The sequence below is a fragment of the Molossus molossus genome, unplaced genomic scaffold (genome assembly GCF_014108415.1).
Source record: "Molossus molossus isolate mMolMol1 unplaced genomic scaffold, mMolMol1.p scaffold_m16_p_4, whole genome shotgun sequence".
Classification (NCBI taxonomy): domain Eukaryota; kingdom Metazoa; phylum Chordata; class Mammalia; order Chiroptera; family Molossidae; genus Molossus; species Molossus molossus.
Window position 1 is genome coordinate 70,469,183 of NW_023425377.1, and position 17,957 is coordinate 70,487,139.

The following is a 17,957-nucleotide window of genomic DNA, read 5'->3' on the forward strand; positions in this document are numbered from 1 at the left end:
AAAATGGAATTTTGCTTTTTCACATAAAATCAGAAGGTTTAGCCACACTGAGCCCATATTCTCACATGGCATTTGCCAGCTTCTACTGAATGATGAATGGTCATCTCCTTCCAATGGGACTGGAGCTCTCCAGTTTGCCACAAGCCTCACTACTCCTTATTGTCTCCCTGACATGGAAGCTAAGAAATTGCTGAAATTTATCACCTTAAATCAAGCCTGCCTCAATCTTCTGTTTTCTGACAATTGAGTTTGGCAACTGTGGTTTGCAAAGTACTTTACGAATACTTCCTTACTCGATTCTTATTTTTTTTAAAGCCTCATAGGGTTTGTAAGGTGGGGATTCGTATTACCCCACTTCATAGATGATACAGCTGAGGACTCAACAAAGTGAAATAGCGCCCTGGCCGAATGGCTCATTGGGTTGCCAAAAGGTTGCATGTTTGATTCCCGGTCAAGGCACATACCTAGGTTGTGGATTCAATCCCTGGTTGAGGCATGTACGGGAGGCAACCAATCAATGTTTCTCTCACATCAATATTTCTCTCTCTCTCTAAAATTAATAAATATATCCTCAGGTGAGGATTAAAAAGAAAGAAAATTAAATAGCACACATTGTCATGCAGAGTGAAAAAAAATACTAGGATTTTTGTGGCCAGACTCTCTTTTCTTCCCACTGAAGAGCCCTCTTTTCTGCAATTACTGTGTAAAACACCAATACAGTATTGCTGCCTCCCACTTAAAGACCTCCAACAGCCTGCTCATCAGAATAAATTCCACGCTCCCAACCTGGCATCTGAGCTCTTCAAACCTGGAAGCCTCCCTTTAGAGACGTGTGGCTTCTGCCTCCACAGTTGGCATACATTCTTTTGAAATCCAGCCTCTTGAAAGTCCAATTACCCTGAGGCCACCTTGCTTGGAGGAGGCCCAAGCTAACCTCATGGAGGCCACTGGAAGCACATGAGTGAAGCCTCTTGGGTTGTCCAGCCCAGCCCAGCCATCAACATAAGGCAGTCACGTGAGAGACCCCAGCAGAACCAACCAGCTGAGTTCTGACAAACCCCTGAGCTAGAGAATCACACAAAATAATGATTTTTGTTGTTGTTTTAAATGGCTTTAAAAACTTGGCCAGCCTCATGTTCACCATACCCTCAACGCACTCACTCCTCTCTCAGTTGATGACTGCACTGTTGTCTCTCCGTCCCGCTCCCAGGTGTGTTCTAGCTGGTCCTCCCTGGCACCTCTCCAGCCCTGCCCTCCATCACCTGCCCCAGGAAACCCTCCTCATCACCTCTGAGACCCACCGCCAGTTCCCCAGGGGACCTCTCCCACCTGTATGCCCCCTAACTTGACTCATCCCTCTAACACAACACTCTCTATCATGAGAAGTTGTAGTCTCCTGTCTCAGAAGAAACAAAAACTATTTGAAGTTTATGCTTTTCTTGTCTCTTAGGAAATTCTGATCTCACTGAAGAAATAAGACCAACTGTGCTCAGGAACAGAGAGAGGAGGGTGCCTCTGAGGGCAGCAGGTGGGAGGACATAGAAGTTAGGGGAACGCCCCAGTGCAGACTGTTCTCTAAGAGTAGAAGGACACATGGGGCACCCGGGGAGGCTGGACCCTCAGGAAAGGTTCTAGGCTATCCTGAAGATTCCTGGGTCCCATACTTGTCTTGAAAGCAGTTGAATCTCCAAGTTGAGGAGACCCTGCAAGCTGGGACAAGGAAAGGCCTCAAAGGTAACCAGTGTGGACTGATGACCTCTGATACTGCATAAAACCCATGCCCCAAGCGGCAGCAATGGTGACTGAGGTTAGCTCACCTACATCCAGGAATGAAAATGACAATACTACTATGGCAGGCAGCTTCTAAGAATGCCCCCAGTGGTCTCCGCCACCTCCTGAGCAAAATCCTACTGAGCAAATTGCTTCTAACTATGGAATACTTCCATGTTAAGAAGATGGCACTTCCATAATTATATTACAAAAGGTTCCGGCTTCTGTGTTGCTAGCACAGTCTCTCTCTACAGCGACTTTGACGAAGTAAGCTGCCATTACTGGGAGAAACTTAAGGTGGCCTCTGGCCAACAGCCAACTAGGAACTGAGGTCCTTTAGTCCAACTGTTTGCAAGGAACTGAATGTTGCCAACAACCAAAGGTTCTTAGAACCAGATCTGTCCCAGAGCTGGCCAACACCTTGATTACACCCTTGTGATCAATCTAGAGTCAGAGGACCCAGCTGAGTCACATGGAGATCCTGACCCACAGCAACTGTGAGATAATAAAGGTGTGTTAGTCAAAGCTGCTGAGTTTGTGGTAATGCATTACATGGTTTGTGGCCATTTGTTACACAGCAGTAGATAACTAATACAAACACACTAGCATTTACATGATGCTAACTACACGTCAGGCTCCGTTCTAAGGCCTATCCATGCATCCATTCTACTTAAGCATCACTCATCCCAATTGTGGCACAGAGAGATCAACTTCCCCAGCTGGTCAATGTCACCACCAAGATCGGAAGCAGCACCACCCCTTCTCCAAACACAGAGGGCTTTTCCTGTACTCCTGGGTTTGCAAACCAACCTCCTATCTATTCGAGATACCCATCTATTCAGACATGAAAACTAAAGATACAGACATGGGAAAGAAGGTCATGGGGTGAAACTTAAAATACTTTAACAGCCAGCAAGAGGCACCACCCCTGGAGTGTAGATCACCAGAAGGTGAGGGATGACCCAGGAAGGGATTCGGCGGGGGAAAGCTCCTTTGAGGAGACTCCAGGCCACAGCTATTTACTAACTGGTGTGGAAATATTTTAATATTTTAACAATCAGCTGCACCAATGTGTTCCAATTGAATATCTGCTCTGAATACACAGAGAGGAGATCACTGAAGCCAAAAAAATAAGGATCCAAATTGTGAATCACATGAGAATAATTCCTGGCTTAGGAATAGATTAGACGTTTTTTCCACCCCCAGCAGATTTTAAATGTCCAAGTTACGTGTGAATCTGGGGCCTTACCTGCGTGTACCGTAAGTAAAGTGAAAGGGATGACCTGCACACACCCTGGTTCTCCAGCACAGCTACATGTTGAAATAGCCTGGAAACCTTTTAAATGCCAATGCCTGGACCCCACCCGCACAGTGGGATTACTAGGGTACATACCACCTGGCATCAGGATTTCTAGAAACTTCCCAGGTAACCCTGATAAGCAGCCAAGTGTGGTCCCTGGACCAGCAGCAGCAGCAGCACCCAAAGTTTATGAGAAATGCAGATTCTCAGGCTCTTCCCAGGTCTGCTGGATTTAAACTCAGGGCAGGTCCTGCAATACCTGTATTTTAACAGGCTCCCCAGGGGGTGATGCTGTGTGCTCAGGGCCAGAGAGGAGCAGCCTGCCGGGCCGCTAACCTGCCGAGGTCAGCCAGAGGCCAGCACACAGGCCTAATTCAGGACTGGAGATTTTGGACGCAGATCTAAAGAGAACAGGTCAGCCCCTAAAAAGTGGTGGCACTTGCAGGAACCAACTAAGCTGTAGTTTCAGGTAAATGTGAGGGTTCTCATCAAGGCTGAGAGAAAATGCAGCAGAGAGCCCCACCCTCCTCCACTGAGAAACCCAAAGAGCTCTCCAGTGTGACTCTGTTGGATGAAGCCTCTCTGAAATAGGGCATCCTCATGCTGAGGCAAGAGCTGAAGAGTTCCAGAATGTTCCAGCAGGCCCACCAATGGGTCCGGTGCACAGGCTCCACACCAATTTGTAAAGAGTTTCCATCAAAGCCCTGGTCGGTTTGGCTCAGCAGTTAGAGTGTCAGCCCGAGGACCAAAGAGTCCCGGGTTTGGTTCCTGCTAAGGACACGTACCTCAGTTGCAGTTTGTCCCTGGCCCCGGCTGGGGTCATGTGGGTGGCAACCACTCAATGTGTCTCTCTCATATCGATGTTTCTCTCTCTCTCTCCCTCCTGCTCTATCTAAAGATAAATGCAAAAAAAAAAAAAAGAGTTTCCATCATAAGTGTTTGCTGAAAATCTCAATGCATTTGTGTTAGTCTTCAGATGTTTCCTCATGTTCAGAGGCCTACGTCTCAGGCCTGCATGTGTGGCTGGGAACATTTAAATGACAGCTTTGAAAGAAGGCCCAGCCCTTCTCTGGCCAGGGAGGAAAAGGCCAGAGCTTTAGAAACTAACTCAGCTGGCTAGAATGTCATTTCTGAGCTGTGAGACCTTGGGAAAGTTTCTTAACCACTCTGGGCTCTGGTTTCCTGGTTTTATCTATTTATTTATTTTTATTGTTGAAAGCATTATAGATTTCCCCCTTTCCCCATTGATCCCCTCGTTAGTTTCCTGATTTTAAAAAGGAGGGAAAGGTAATTAAAGATATCCACCAAGGTCTGGCCAGCGTGGCTCAGTAGTTGAGTGTCAACCCATGTACCAAGAGGTCGCCAGTTTGATTCCTGGTCAGGACACATGCCGAGGTTGTGGGTCTGATACCCAGTGGGGGCATGCAGGAAGTGGCCAATTGATGTTGTCTCGCATCAATGTTTCTATCTCTCTCTCCCTCTTACTTTCTCTCTCTAAAATCAATAAAGGAAAAAATTTTTTTTTGCCCTGGCTGGTTTGGCTCAGCAGTTAGAGCATCAGCCCGCAGACCAAAGAGGCCTGGGTTTGGTTGCCGCTAAGGACATGTACCTAGATTGCAGTTGTCCCCAGCCCCAGTTGGGGTCGTGTGGGTGGCAATCACTCGTTTCTCTCTCTCTCTCTCTTCCTTCCTCTCTCCCTCCTGCTCTATCTGAAGATAAGTGCAAAAAGAATGTCCTCAGGTAAGGATAAAAAAAAATTTTTTTTAAGATATCCACCAAGGTTGTTCTAAAGATATTTTTTTTTAAGTATGAGAATGCCTATTACAATGATCAGCATGAGAACAGCATAACATGTGCTTAATAAATATTAATAACAAATAAATATAACCTCCAATTTGAGGCTTAAGGGTTACCACTGGTGGCTTTTACTATCACATCTCTACAGAAAACACCATGTGAAATATCTTCTCTTTGTTCCCACTAACTTCTCACTATGATTTAGAGCAGGAGTCAGCAAGTTATAGCCCTCAGGCCAGACATGGCCCATTACTTGTTTTTATAAATAAAGTTTTATAAATAAAGTTTTATTTATAAAACTTTACATAGCCATGCTCATTCATTTGCACATTTTCTATGGCTGCTTTCATCCTATATGGGCAAAATTGAGCTGTTACAATAGAGACCAACTGACCTTCAGAGCTGAAAATGTTCATTGTCTGGCCACTTACAGAAGTTTGCACCCCAGATTTAGAAGTTAGATTTTCATCTCTTAGCCAAAAACTCATTCTAATCTCATATCCTGCTTCCATCCAATCTTTACTGACCACTTGCCATGTGCTAAAGCCCTGGCAATACATAATCAATAAGATAAGACCTATGCCCTTTTGGAGGTCACAGCAGAGGGTGTGGGTGGGAATTTGTTCATTTTATTTAACTTAACACATCTGTAACACTTATAATGTTCCAGGCACTGTTCTAAGCATTTTTCAAATGTTTAATCCTTGTAACAACCATGTGAGGTGAGTGCTATTCTATTCCAAATTTTCAGATGTGGCAACTGAGGCTCAGAGAGGTGGAGTCACTTCTATAAAGCCACACAGTAAGTAGCAGAACTAGATCATAAATCCAGACAAGCTGGTCCCTGAGCCCACAAAGCTGTGTAGGCTCATATTCAGAATCCCTTGATCTAAGATGCAGATTGGAGGAACTACATGTAAATATTGCCCAGAGAGTCCCCAGACCATAGGAAGGGACAGACAAGGCTGACTTTTCCTCTAAGGCCCTTTTATCTGAGCCATGACTCATCCGTGCACTCTCCCAGACTCTCTGCACCAGGAACTTTTATAATCCCACACACACCCCCAGAGAGACTGTGGCATTTGCCCAGGGTCACCCCACTGCAATGGGATGGGCTAAGATTTGAAGGCAGCTCATTTTCTTTCAAATCTGTCCTTTGCACCATATTGGGGGCCCTCCAGAACAACTTAAAACAGGCAAGAACGGCCTTCTTGGATGGCCAAAGACCGCATTTGCTTTGGAAAGTGGCATTTCAGGGAGACGGCTGATTATTTTTTTGCCTGCACTGTCACCCACCTGATTTTGGCCCTGGGCTCATTCTGGGGTCAAAAGACCTACCCCTCTCCCCAGAGGGGCTGTGACAAGTTGAAAATGTTAGAAAGTAAGAAATTATTTCATTTTATTTTATCCCAATTTGGCCTCCTTTAAGCCAGCTCTAGCAGCCAGGATTTAGAGACCAGAGCATGTGTGCCACACTTGCCTTCAGGATTTTATAAATTTATTCTGAACCCGTTTCAGACTTGACACAAATAAGTTCAACAGATATCGAGTGACTTCTACCTGTAAAGCTCTGTGATGAATGACTCCAAAAATTCAAGGATCAATAAGAAAAGGACCTCAGCTTCATGGAGTTTAATACCTGAAGGGCAGGGGAAAGCTTAATGATTACACTTCATTCATTCATTCATTCATTCTACTATGTACCAGGCACTTCCAAATACATGCTCTTGCAAGGACAGGATTTAAGAGGTTGGACTCTGGACTCAGACAGATCTGTGTTCCAAGGTTGGTTCTGCCCTGATGGTTTCATTATTTTCCTTTCTGTGCCTCAGTTGTTTTCCCTGTGAAATGGTTGCTGGGGTAAGGACCCCATGAGTTTATATCTTTAGCCCTTTGGCCCAGGCCTGGGCATACGGTGGTTGTGGAATAAATGGGGCCTGGTCGGTGTAGCCCTAGACGTTGTGTACGATCATTGCCTGCATGTCTGCCTCCTCCAGGCAGACCCCCTTGATACTACAGAATACAGGACTTGGAACCAGAGGATATTCTGGGCAGAAAACTAAAGAGAAAATGAAGTTCACTTGCTCTAAAGGGACTTGCAGGTGTCCAAGCCAGAGACATAGACAGTCCACCAATATAGATGTTCAAGTTCCCAAGGATCAATCAGTTATTCACTCAACAAACACTGGCACCTTCTACACACTGGGTACTTTTCTAAGAACAGACCCCATGGTGGACAAGGAAGACAATAGAGGAGAAAAAAAAAAAAAGGCAAAAACCTTGCTCTCAAGCTGCTGGCAGTCCAATTTAGAAGGAAACATAATTGTAAATAAGGAACACAGCAATGTGATCCACAGTGACTAGAAGGGATGGGGTTGGGAGCGGTCATCTGTTCTGAGACTGGAATGCAGAAGGAGCCAGCCACGGCAAGGGTGTTCCAGACAGAGGAAACAGCAAAGGCCCTGAGGTGAACATGCAGGGAACAAAAGGAAGGTCAGCGAAACTGGAACAGAGTGCGTAATAATGGTGGAAGTGTAGGCAGAGATGGGTGGAAGCAGTTAACAGAGCCAGAAGACAGCGCCTAGACATTATCGAGAGATGTGCTGTAAGGACATACTTTTAGAGTGATGGTGGCAGAAAAAATGGCGAGAATCAGCAGTGGGCAAGATGGTGATTCTGGGGGATGGGCAGTGGGGAATGTTGGTTCACAAGCTGCTTGGGTTCCAAAGACTAATGTGGAGAATCTGACAGATCATAAAGAATGGGGGCTGCCATCTCTGGGGGGTCCTCCCAGGCCTTCAATGGCTGGGCACAGCCAAAGCTGCTAATTTAAAGGACAAAAGGAGGGTCTTTCTGCACTAAAAACCAGCCAGCTGTACTGAAAAAGAAGCTCCCTGGGACCAGACCTATTTTTCTTTTTAACATCATCTAGGCTAGAAAAAAAAATTGCTCTGACTCCTAAGCAGGTCTTCTTTAAAGGTCAGATTTAAGTTTACCTGTAATGTTTAAACAACTTGCTAGCCTCTCTCTCTCTCTCTCCTTTTTTTTTTTTGAGGATGTTTTTTCCACTGATTTTTTTTTTTTTAGAGAGGTGAAAGAGAGGGATGGAGGGAAGGAGAGGGAGAGAGAAACATCGATGTGAGAGACACATCAATTGATTGCCTCTTGCATGGGCCCTGACAGGGCCAGAATCAAACCTGTAACCCAGGTACGTGCCCTTGACCAGGAATCTAACCAGCGACCCTTCGGTGCCCTGGCCAATGCTCCAACCACTGAGCCACACCAGCCACGGCTCTTTTCTTAACTGTAAACTGAGGATTCCAGCTGCTTAACCGTTCACCCTCTCTGGAACCGTACATAGCACGGTTCTCAATGCTTACTGTGTATCTGTGCTGTTCTAAGTGCTTGCTCTATAATAATGCATTATAGCTTATCTTTGTCAGAACCCAAGAGGCAGGTGCTACTGTTACTTCCACTTTACAGAGAAGGAAACTGAGGTACAGGGTAGAGAAAAATTCCCCCCCTCCACTCCCCAACCCCCTGAGTCAGCAAGGGTTAGAGGTGGGATTTGAACAAGCCGACTGTCTGGCTCCCAGGCCAGAAATTCAACCACGCCGCAAACCAAAGCCACACCGGCCCCACACTTGACCTCAGGACCCACCTGAAACCCTCTGCCCTCCAAGAGCCCTTCAAAACACTGACTCCCCCAGTTCGCCTTTACCAAGCCCCTTGTGCATGAAAAAAGAAATCGCCATAGATGTCATGATTGAGTATCATATGATGAAAATTGGATTCTTACTTTGGGTCTGCCTTCCATTTCTCAGAACACTGTCCACCGGGAGCAGGAAGGAGGAGGACAGGAGATGGGAACCCAGGAGGGTGAACCGACTGCTTCCCGCCTCCGCGCGGATGCCACAGCGCCACCTGGTGGCTAGTTATGGCAGCCACAGGCAAGGGGGAGAAGGGTTCCCTGGCCTCTGTCACCGCCAAAGCCAGGCAATGTTCTATCACAGGGGTCCCCAAATTTCTTCTGTAAGGGGTCTGAGGATTATTTTCAGCTTTGCAGGCCGGGCTCTTTTACATGCTTAACTCCGCCCCTGTAGCACAGGTGTAGCCAGAGACAATATATTTAATATGCACATAAACTGACCAGGCTGCATTCCAATAAAACTTCATGGACATTGAATTTTTAATTTTGTAGGATTTTCACATATAAAGAAATAGTATCCTCATTCAGATATTTTCCTCAAACACTTAAATATATAAAAATCTTTCTTAGCCCATGGGTAATACCAAAACAGGTGCTGGCTGGATTTGGCACCCTGACTGTGGCTTATTGTCCCCTATTCTAGAAGCTGGGGACCTAGCAAAAAAAAACAAGCCAGACAAAAATTCCTGCCTTCGTGGAACTAGTGGAGAGAACAGAGGCAACAAGATGAAAGCCAAATATATTATACTTATGAGCTGGTCATCTGTGCTAATGAGAAAAATAATATAAGGTGAGGGAATAGATTTGTGGGGGCTGCATTTAAATAGGGTGGTGAGCCCTGGCCGTTTTGGCTCAGTGGTTAGAGCATCGGCCTGAGGTCCGGAGAGACCCAGGTTTGGTTACCGCTGAGGACATGTATCTTGGTTGTAGTTTGTCCCCAGCCCTGGTTGGGTCGTGCTGGTGGTAGCCACTAGATGTGTCCCTTTCACATCAATGTTTCCCTCTCTCTCGCCCTCCTGCTTTGTCTAAACAAAGAATGGAAAAATGTCCTCCGGTGAGGATAATAAATAAATAAATAGAGTGCTGAGGCCCTGGCCAGGTGGCTCAGTCCATTGGAGTGTAATCCCACAAAGAAAAAGAGGTTGTGGGTTTGATTCCTGGTTGGGTGTGTACAAGAGGCAACTAGTTAGTTTTTCTTCCTCCCTCCCTCCCTCCTCTCAACCTCTCTCTCTCTGTCTCATCAATAAAAACAGCCCTGGCTGGTTTTGCTCAATGGTTAGAACATCAGCCCCAAGACTGAAGGGTCTTGGGTTCAATTCCCAGTCAAGGGCACGTACCTGGATTACAAGTTTGATCTCTGACCCCGGTCAGGGTGCATGTGGGAAGCAACTAATCCATGTGTCTCTCTCACATTGATGTTTCTCTCCCTCCCTCTCTTTCTCTTTCTCTCTCTCTTTCTCCTTCCCTCCCTCCCTTCTACTCTCTAAGAATAAATGGAAAAAAATACCCAAAATATCCTCAGGTGAGGATTAACAAAAAATAATATAAATAAATAAATAAATAAATAAATAAATAAATAAATAAATACATAAATAAAAACATATCCTCAGGTGAGGCTAAAAAACAAAAACAAAGGGTGGCGAGGAAAGGCAGGTTGAGGAGGTGACTTTTTTTTTTATCTTCACCCAAGGATATTTTTCCATTTTTGCTCAGATAGAATGGGAGGGAGAGAGAAGAAGAAAGAGAGAGAGCAAAACATTAACATGAAAGGGACACATCAAGTGACTGCCTCCTACACGACCCCAACCAGGATCAGGAACGAATCACAACCGAGGTACGTGTCCTTGACTGGAATCAAACCTGCGACTCATTGCCAAACCGGCCAGGGTGAGGAAGTGACCTTTAAAAAGGTTGGAAGGAGGCGAGGAAGGAAAGAAAGATGTGGCTATCTGGGGGTAAAGCATTCCCACCGGAGAAAATCACCAGTACAAAGGTCCTGAAGCAGAACCACCCTGATGTGTTTGATGAACAGTGTGGAGGCTCATGTGGCTGGAGCAGAGTGAGCGAGGGGCACAGTGGGAACAGGTAAAAACAGGGAGGTGACAGCCAGATCACACAGGACCTTGAGGCCCTTGGGAAGGACTTTGGTTTTTCCTCTAGATCCATTTCAACTATCATTGAGATCACACACAGGTTAATCATCTCTGGGGTTCAGTACCATTAGTCATTTTACCAACAGTCCCATATAATTCTAATTTTCCCATTGAAAACTATGGAACTATCCTATTGGGCATTGAAGATGGAGGGAGTGAGAGGGGAGGGGAAGAGAATAAATGGGAAAATTGATTCACTAGAAGAATCCATTTCTCCTTCTTCCTCACCTTACATGTCACCTCCTGTCTGCTTAGGCCTCAGGGACCAGGACAACTCAGGCCACCTACCCCGTCCCCAGCTGGTGACCTGCAGGATGGTTGGGCCTGAGCCCCACATCACAGAAACGGCCAGTTCTGCACTGGAGTCAAAGCCACACCATCCCTGACCTGGCTCGGCCCCAGATGCCTGTGATACTGGGAACCTGTTTGCCTCTCTGCATAAAGAGCAAAATAATAATAATAACAACAACAACTACAACACCTGCTCTAGCTGTTTCACAAGACTGTTGTGGCAATGTGGAACACAGAAACACTTTGGAAAAGAATGATATGCGGCACAAACTGTTTATCACAATGGTGTGAGGGTTAAACGAGTTTACATGCAAAGGACTTGCAGCTGTGCCCTGCAGATAGCGAATGCTCCATCAACACTGGTTCTTATTATTATCTTCACAGCATAATAAGTATTAGTCCTGGTACTCATTGTGGTTCACTTTGTATCCTCTCCCTGCCCGTTGTTTTCCACCAGGTCCTCTATTCACTGATGACGAGAAGGATGGTGGCTTAGAATGTGGCTGCTCAGACCGGGGACCATGGACAGCAGCATTGACCTCACCTGGGATCCTGCTGGAAAGAAATCCAGAGTCCCAGGCCCTAGCCCTGCCTAGTGGGAATCAGCATTTAACAAGATCCCACGGGGGTTCCAAATGTAGTCAAGTGTGAGAAGAAGTAGTCTGGAAATGTCGTCCTTGGGGAGGCCCTCTCAGTTCCCCTAAACCTTTGTGTAGCCCCCTCTGAGGGGGATGGTGAGGTCCTATTTTATGGGAACAAAGTTTCAGTTTAAGAAGATAGAAAAGTTCTGGAGATGGATGGTGGTGATGGTTGCACAACAGTGCGAATGCGCTTAATGCCATTGAACTGAACACTTAAAAATAGTTGACGGTAAATGTTATGTCATGTGTATTTCACCATAATAAAAAAAGACATATGACAACCAAATGCTATACACAGACCTTCCTGATTCCAAGAAATCAACTATAAAAACACAAGCAGGGAAATTTGAATGTGGACTAGAAATTAGATATATAACATTTTATTGTTAATTTTCTAAGTGCAATATTAGTAAGAAAATGCCCATGTGCTTTAGAGGTGTAATCTGAAGTTTGTAAAGCCATATAAGGTCTGGGATTTGCTTTAAAATCTATCAAAAAATAAGAAAAGAGAAAAATGGCTTAATAATGCTACTCTGACAAAATCTTGATAATTATTAAATTTGGGCCCTGGGCAGTTGTGGCTCAGTTGGTTGGAGCATTGTTCCATACACCAAAAGGTGGCAGGTTCTATTCCCCATCAGGGCACACACCCAGGCTGCAGGTTCGATCCCTCGTCAGGGCACATGCGAGAGGCAACCTGATCAATGTTTCTCTCTCACGTCAATGTCTCTCTCTCTCTTTCTCTCTCTCTCCCTCCCCTCCTCTGTCTGAGATCAGTTTTAAAAAATCATCAGAAAGCAATGGCTTTGAAGATGATGAATTATCTTTAAAAAATTGGGGTGATGGGTATATGGTGTTCACTGTGCTCTTCTCGCTACAGTTAATGTATTTGAATACTTTCAGAATAAAATGCTCTTACAAAACACAGTATTCAAAAAGTGAAGGCACCAGTATGGCTCAGTGGTTGAGCATCGACCCAAGCACCAAGAGGTCGCCAGTTCAATTCCCAGTCAGGACACATGCCCAGGTTGTGGGTCCAATCCCAAATGCGGGGCATGCAGGAGGCGGCCAATCAATGTTCTCTCTTACTGATGTTTCTAGTTCTCTCTCTTTCTCACTTCCTCTCTCTCTCTCTCTAAAATCAATAAAGGAAAAAAAATTTTTTAAGTAAAGGCAAACTTCTAAAACACAAGTGCAAAAGTGTTTTGTATCATTAAATTTTAAAAATTAAAATTATTTAAAAATATTTACTCATTGACATCTTACCCTTTAACATTTTTATATATTTTATAGTGCATGTAATAAATATAGCAGAATATTTATATAATTATATATAATACATATGTGTGTATGTTGGGTGTACTGAAAATGTGTTTTACTGATATAGATAGGAGTTCAGAAGTTTGAAGATCATGGCTATAAAGATTCTTTGAGTCTTTTCATGGTCCTAAAAAGTGACAGGAATGGGAAACCGAGGCAGACATTGGCCATTCAAGGAGGGTGGCAGAAATAGTACCTTACACAAGGTGCCTCGATTCTGAATACCCTTCTTTCTTACTCTATAATATGACTGACTTCCTTACTTCTGAGTTATGTGAAAGGAAGTTCCTGCCATCTTCTATTGTAGGAAATCTTTGGCCAAATGGTTAAGAGCTCACGTTTTGGAGTCTGACAGCCCCTGTGTTTGAACCCCAGTTCTACCACTTTCTAGCTACAAGCCCCAGGCACTCCCCCTCCTCTCTCAGCCTCCACTTTCCACCTGCAAACTGGGGACAACGCAGACTCTACTGCATGGCGGAGTTATGAAAGGACAACGTGAACTTAAAGTCCAGCATACAGTAGGTGCCCAATAAGCATTATAAATTATACTTAATCATTTTCCTTGGGCAACAGGGTTTCTTTTCTTTTAAATTCTTTAACTCACCGACCCGTTTCCTCCCCTAAAATCTCTTCTCAGAGGGCCTGCAGAAGTAACTCATTCCAGCCCCTTAGAGAGCCTCACTGTTTCAGAGAGAACTAACAAAATATCGTTTAAAAAAATAAAAGGAACGAAAATGAGGAGAATGGAAATAAATGGAGAGTAAAGAGGGAAGGGAGAGGAGAAAGAAGGTGAGTCCTGGAGAGGGGATAATAAAGGAGCAGTGTTTAGCATTGCAGCTGCATATATTAGGTATGCCCTAGTAATTTATGGAATGATGGATGGATGGAAGGGTGGGTGGGTGGGTGGATGGATGGATAGATGGATGGGTGAATGGATGAATGGATGGATGGGTAGGTGAATGGATGGGTGGATGGATGGATAAATGGACACACAGAAGGATGGATGGATGGGTAGATGGGTGGATGGGTGCCTAGATGGATGAATGGAGAGGAGAAAGTCAAAAGGACCACAGTGTTCCTTGTCACCAAAATTGCCTTTCTACATTATGCAGGAATGTGCCACCAGGTGTCAGCCTAACCTCAGGAAACCACCTCAGAGACCCTACTGGCACTACCTTTCTCATTCCACCTGAGCCTGTGTGGCTCACTTTGATAATCGTTTTCTTCATTGCACCTTATATTTACATAGCCCTCACCAGCACACCCCAACCCCACTGGCGTTTATAACCCACCTTCCCCTTCCAGGATGTAAAATAGGAAAGCCCTGTCTGAGACCTATGTGTGGTGCCAGAGACAATGTCACTAACTCCCCAGAAGTCAGACTGGAGCATGGATAGGGTGGGAGAGCGGGTTTCGGGGTCCCAGGGAGTGATCAGCGTCCATGTCAGCCTCAGCTCCAATCACCCTGGAATTAGTATTCACATGCCACCCTCCTGATCTCTGCCGGGGAATCCACACAGCTCTGAGCCTTTGCCGAAGAAATTCTGAGAAAAAGGTGCCAGTCTCCCTCCTCCGTAACAAGAACTGAACCTTCACAGGAACTGCCTTCAGTCCTCCAACAGCCCAGAAAGAGTGATTTCCCGGGAGAGACTCTGAGCCCAGGGAGGCCACTGGCCCAAGAGCACGTGAGCAGAGACAGCTTGAAGCCCATCCCTTGTCCCCACAGCAACTCCCAGGAGACCTACTTTTGGAGCAAAGAGAAAGGGTTTCCAGAGCCACCCATTCTCGTAGCCCCCTCTCTACATTCATTACAAACTTGCCTTCTGTCCCCAAACCCACAGGTTGAGAAGTGCAATTCCTGCTTTCCCCCCAGAAAGTGGCATTTCTTGGCAAGGTTCAGGAACACAGTCCCACAGGATATATCTGCCAACCCCTCCCAGGTCCTCTGAGAATGTCTTGCCTCACCTACAATTAACCCCTTTGTTGCTATGCTGTGAGATGCCCCAGGGTTCGCAAGGGGGCTTAAAGCAGCTGATATTAAACAACAGACAGGGAAGGAATTTGAGGTGTCAGCAGCCAGCACAACTTATGAGTGTGTTCCAGCCACGAGCACCAGCCTCCATGACCAAAGTTTGCCAGAAATGAGCTTTGCCTGACCCCAAGAGACCCCATGTATGGCCTCCTACCCTGGGTCCCTACCCAGGGCTAGGGTTGGGGTTGGCTGTCCATCTCGTGCATACTTACTCCCATTCCTTTCTCCTGGCCTGGGGGGTGCTGTGAATTTTGTGCGCCTGGTGGGCCAAGATGACATCCCGGTGGTCCACCAGGCCGCCCCGCCGCTTCAGAGGGGGCCCCTCGCAGCTGCTGCTCATCCAGTGGGAGCTTGTGACCTGCGAGGTGCTGGGTGGGCCCAAGGGGGCCGGACCTGGGGTCCCTGAGCCACCGTTGTGCAGGGCATCATAATAAACACGGGAGGAGAACATGGGGTCTGGGACCCGGGAGGACTTTGACATCCATGGGCCTCACTCAGAAATCTTGGGGTCTTCTGCCTCCAGCACAGGGTGAAACTAGAGGAGAAAAGAGAGAGAGGGCGAGTGAAGGGGTGCAGAGAGAGTGAGCACAGGGACAGGAGAGGAGGCAGAGCAAAGCACAGTGCAGGCAACCAGACAGCTTCTTTCACAGGAAGTCAGAATACACCCCAGGCCCCTCCCAGTCGGATTTAGTACTTCCTTGGCAACTTGGGGCAGCAAAGCCAGTTCTTAGAAGCTGCCTGGCAACAGATGCAGGTGATGGAGTGAGACCATGAGCTGTGTCCCCAGACACATTCTCCACCTCAGAGGTGCCAGCCACAGAGGGCGGACTGCTGGATTTCTCAGCATCTCAGTGTTCCCCTCTGCAAAATGGGTCATCAGGAGCCTGCTTGGTCACGATCCTCTGGAAAGTCACTTAGAAAACTGAAACAGTGAGTTCAAGGGTCAGCTTTAAAATCTATGTGGGTATGGTCATCTGTCAAGTGAGTCTGTTCTTGCCACCTCCGTTGGCTTTTTGAAAAGAAAATGGACAAGTTCCCACCACTCATGAATGTTTCAGGTGGATACGCAACACCAGAGGAACTTAGAGCCCCAAGAAGATCTTTGGGTCCATTTCACTCACTTATTCACTCAACAAACGGGGTGACATTCCCGGGAGGGGATGAGCAGTGACTAAATAAGTATGTTACGTAGAGATTAGGTGTTGAAAGTTGTGTGGAGAGAAATTAAACAAGAAAGGTATCTTTGCTGGAGCCGCTGTAACAGAACACCACAGACTGGGCAGCTTAAACAACACACGTTTATTTCTTTATAGTTCTGGAGGCTACAAGTCCGTGATGAAGGTGTCAACAGAGATGATTTCTTCTGTGGCCTTGCTTCTTGGCTTGCAGATGACCTTCTTCTCCCTGTGTCTTCATATCGTCTTCCCTGTGTATGTCTATGTCCTAATCTCTTCTTATAAGGACACCAGTCATATTGGATTAGAACCTCATTTTACCTTAATTACTTCTCTAAAGATCTATCTCCAAATACAGTCACAATTCTGGGGTGCTAGGGTTAGAACTTCAACATATGAATTTGGAGGGGACACAACTCAGCCTGGAACTGATAGAAAGTGATGGGTGGGCTGGTTACTATATTAACTAGGGTGTCAGAGATGTTGTCACTGAGGAAATGACATCTAAGCAGAGACCTTAGAAGGTGATGCAGTAGCCATGAGGGTATCTAAGGGAAGAGTGTTCCAGGCAGCGGGAACAGCATGTGCAAAAGTCCCAAGGCAGGGCCATGTGTGACTTACTCAAGGAACAACAAGGAGCCTTGGGTGTCCGTGAGTGATCAAGGAGAGTAGAGGAGATGAGGGTGATCGCACAGGACCTGGAGGACCATGGGGAGGACTTTTCTTGCTTCTTCTTGGAGTGAGACAGCCCACGGCTTTTGGAATGCACACCTTACCCAACAGCATATTTTTAATCCCAAATTGATTTTTCCCATTAGCATCAGCCCCTACCATTAGCCTCCTCTCCTTGTTTATCCACGAAAAACAAACTCACTGGAAAGCCGGCATGAATAAAATAGAATTGGGAGGTAAAACCTCAGGTACAAATATTGCATAAGTCATCTCAACACCCAGAAATGTAAGGAAATGGATGCAGAAAACGAGGCCACCCCCAGGTTGCAAAAAAAAAAAGGGTGTGGCAACCTTCTGTTTCCTCTCCCTGCACAAAGCATTCAGATTTGATAGCTCTCCCAGCCTCTCTGAAGCAGATAGCTTGCTGAGTTTCTTTCCAAATCTTGTAACCAATGCAGTTTAATAGACCTAGCCTCCCTGACACCTTGAAGCTTCAACTTACTCCCATGAAACCTTACTAGTAATTGCCCACATACTAGTAAGCAATTATAAAGGCTTGTGTGCTTTCCAAATGCATTCCCTTCAAATTGAAAATAATCTATTATTTCTTTTATAAGCACTTACACATAGAAGGCATTTTGTTTCCTATTTTACAGCAATAAAACTGAGGACAGAAGATAGATTCAAGGTTCCATTTCTATCTTCAAGAGTCATCCCTTCCCCGCCAAAAAAATATATGTATTCTTTTTTTTTATCCTCACCCGAGGACATTTTTTTGTTTTTTGTTCAGACAGAGCGGGAGGGAGAGAGAGGAAGAGAGAGAGAGAGAAACGTCGACGTGAAAAGGACACATCCAGTAGCTGCCACCCGAACAACCCAACCAGGGCCAGGGACAAACTGCAACCAGGTTACATGCCCTTCAGGAACCAAACCTGGGTCTCTCTGGACTGCAGGCCAAAGCTCTAACCACTGAGCAAAACCAGCCAGGGCTCTATTCTTATTGCATCAATATTAAAGAAAGAATCCAGCTGTCAGTGCTGTGTAGTGTCTACAATTTAGCTAAAACCCCAGAGACAAGCACAGTGGAAGCACCTTGA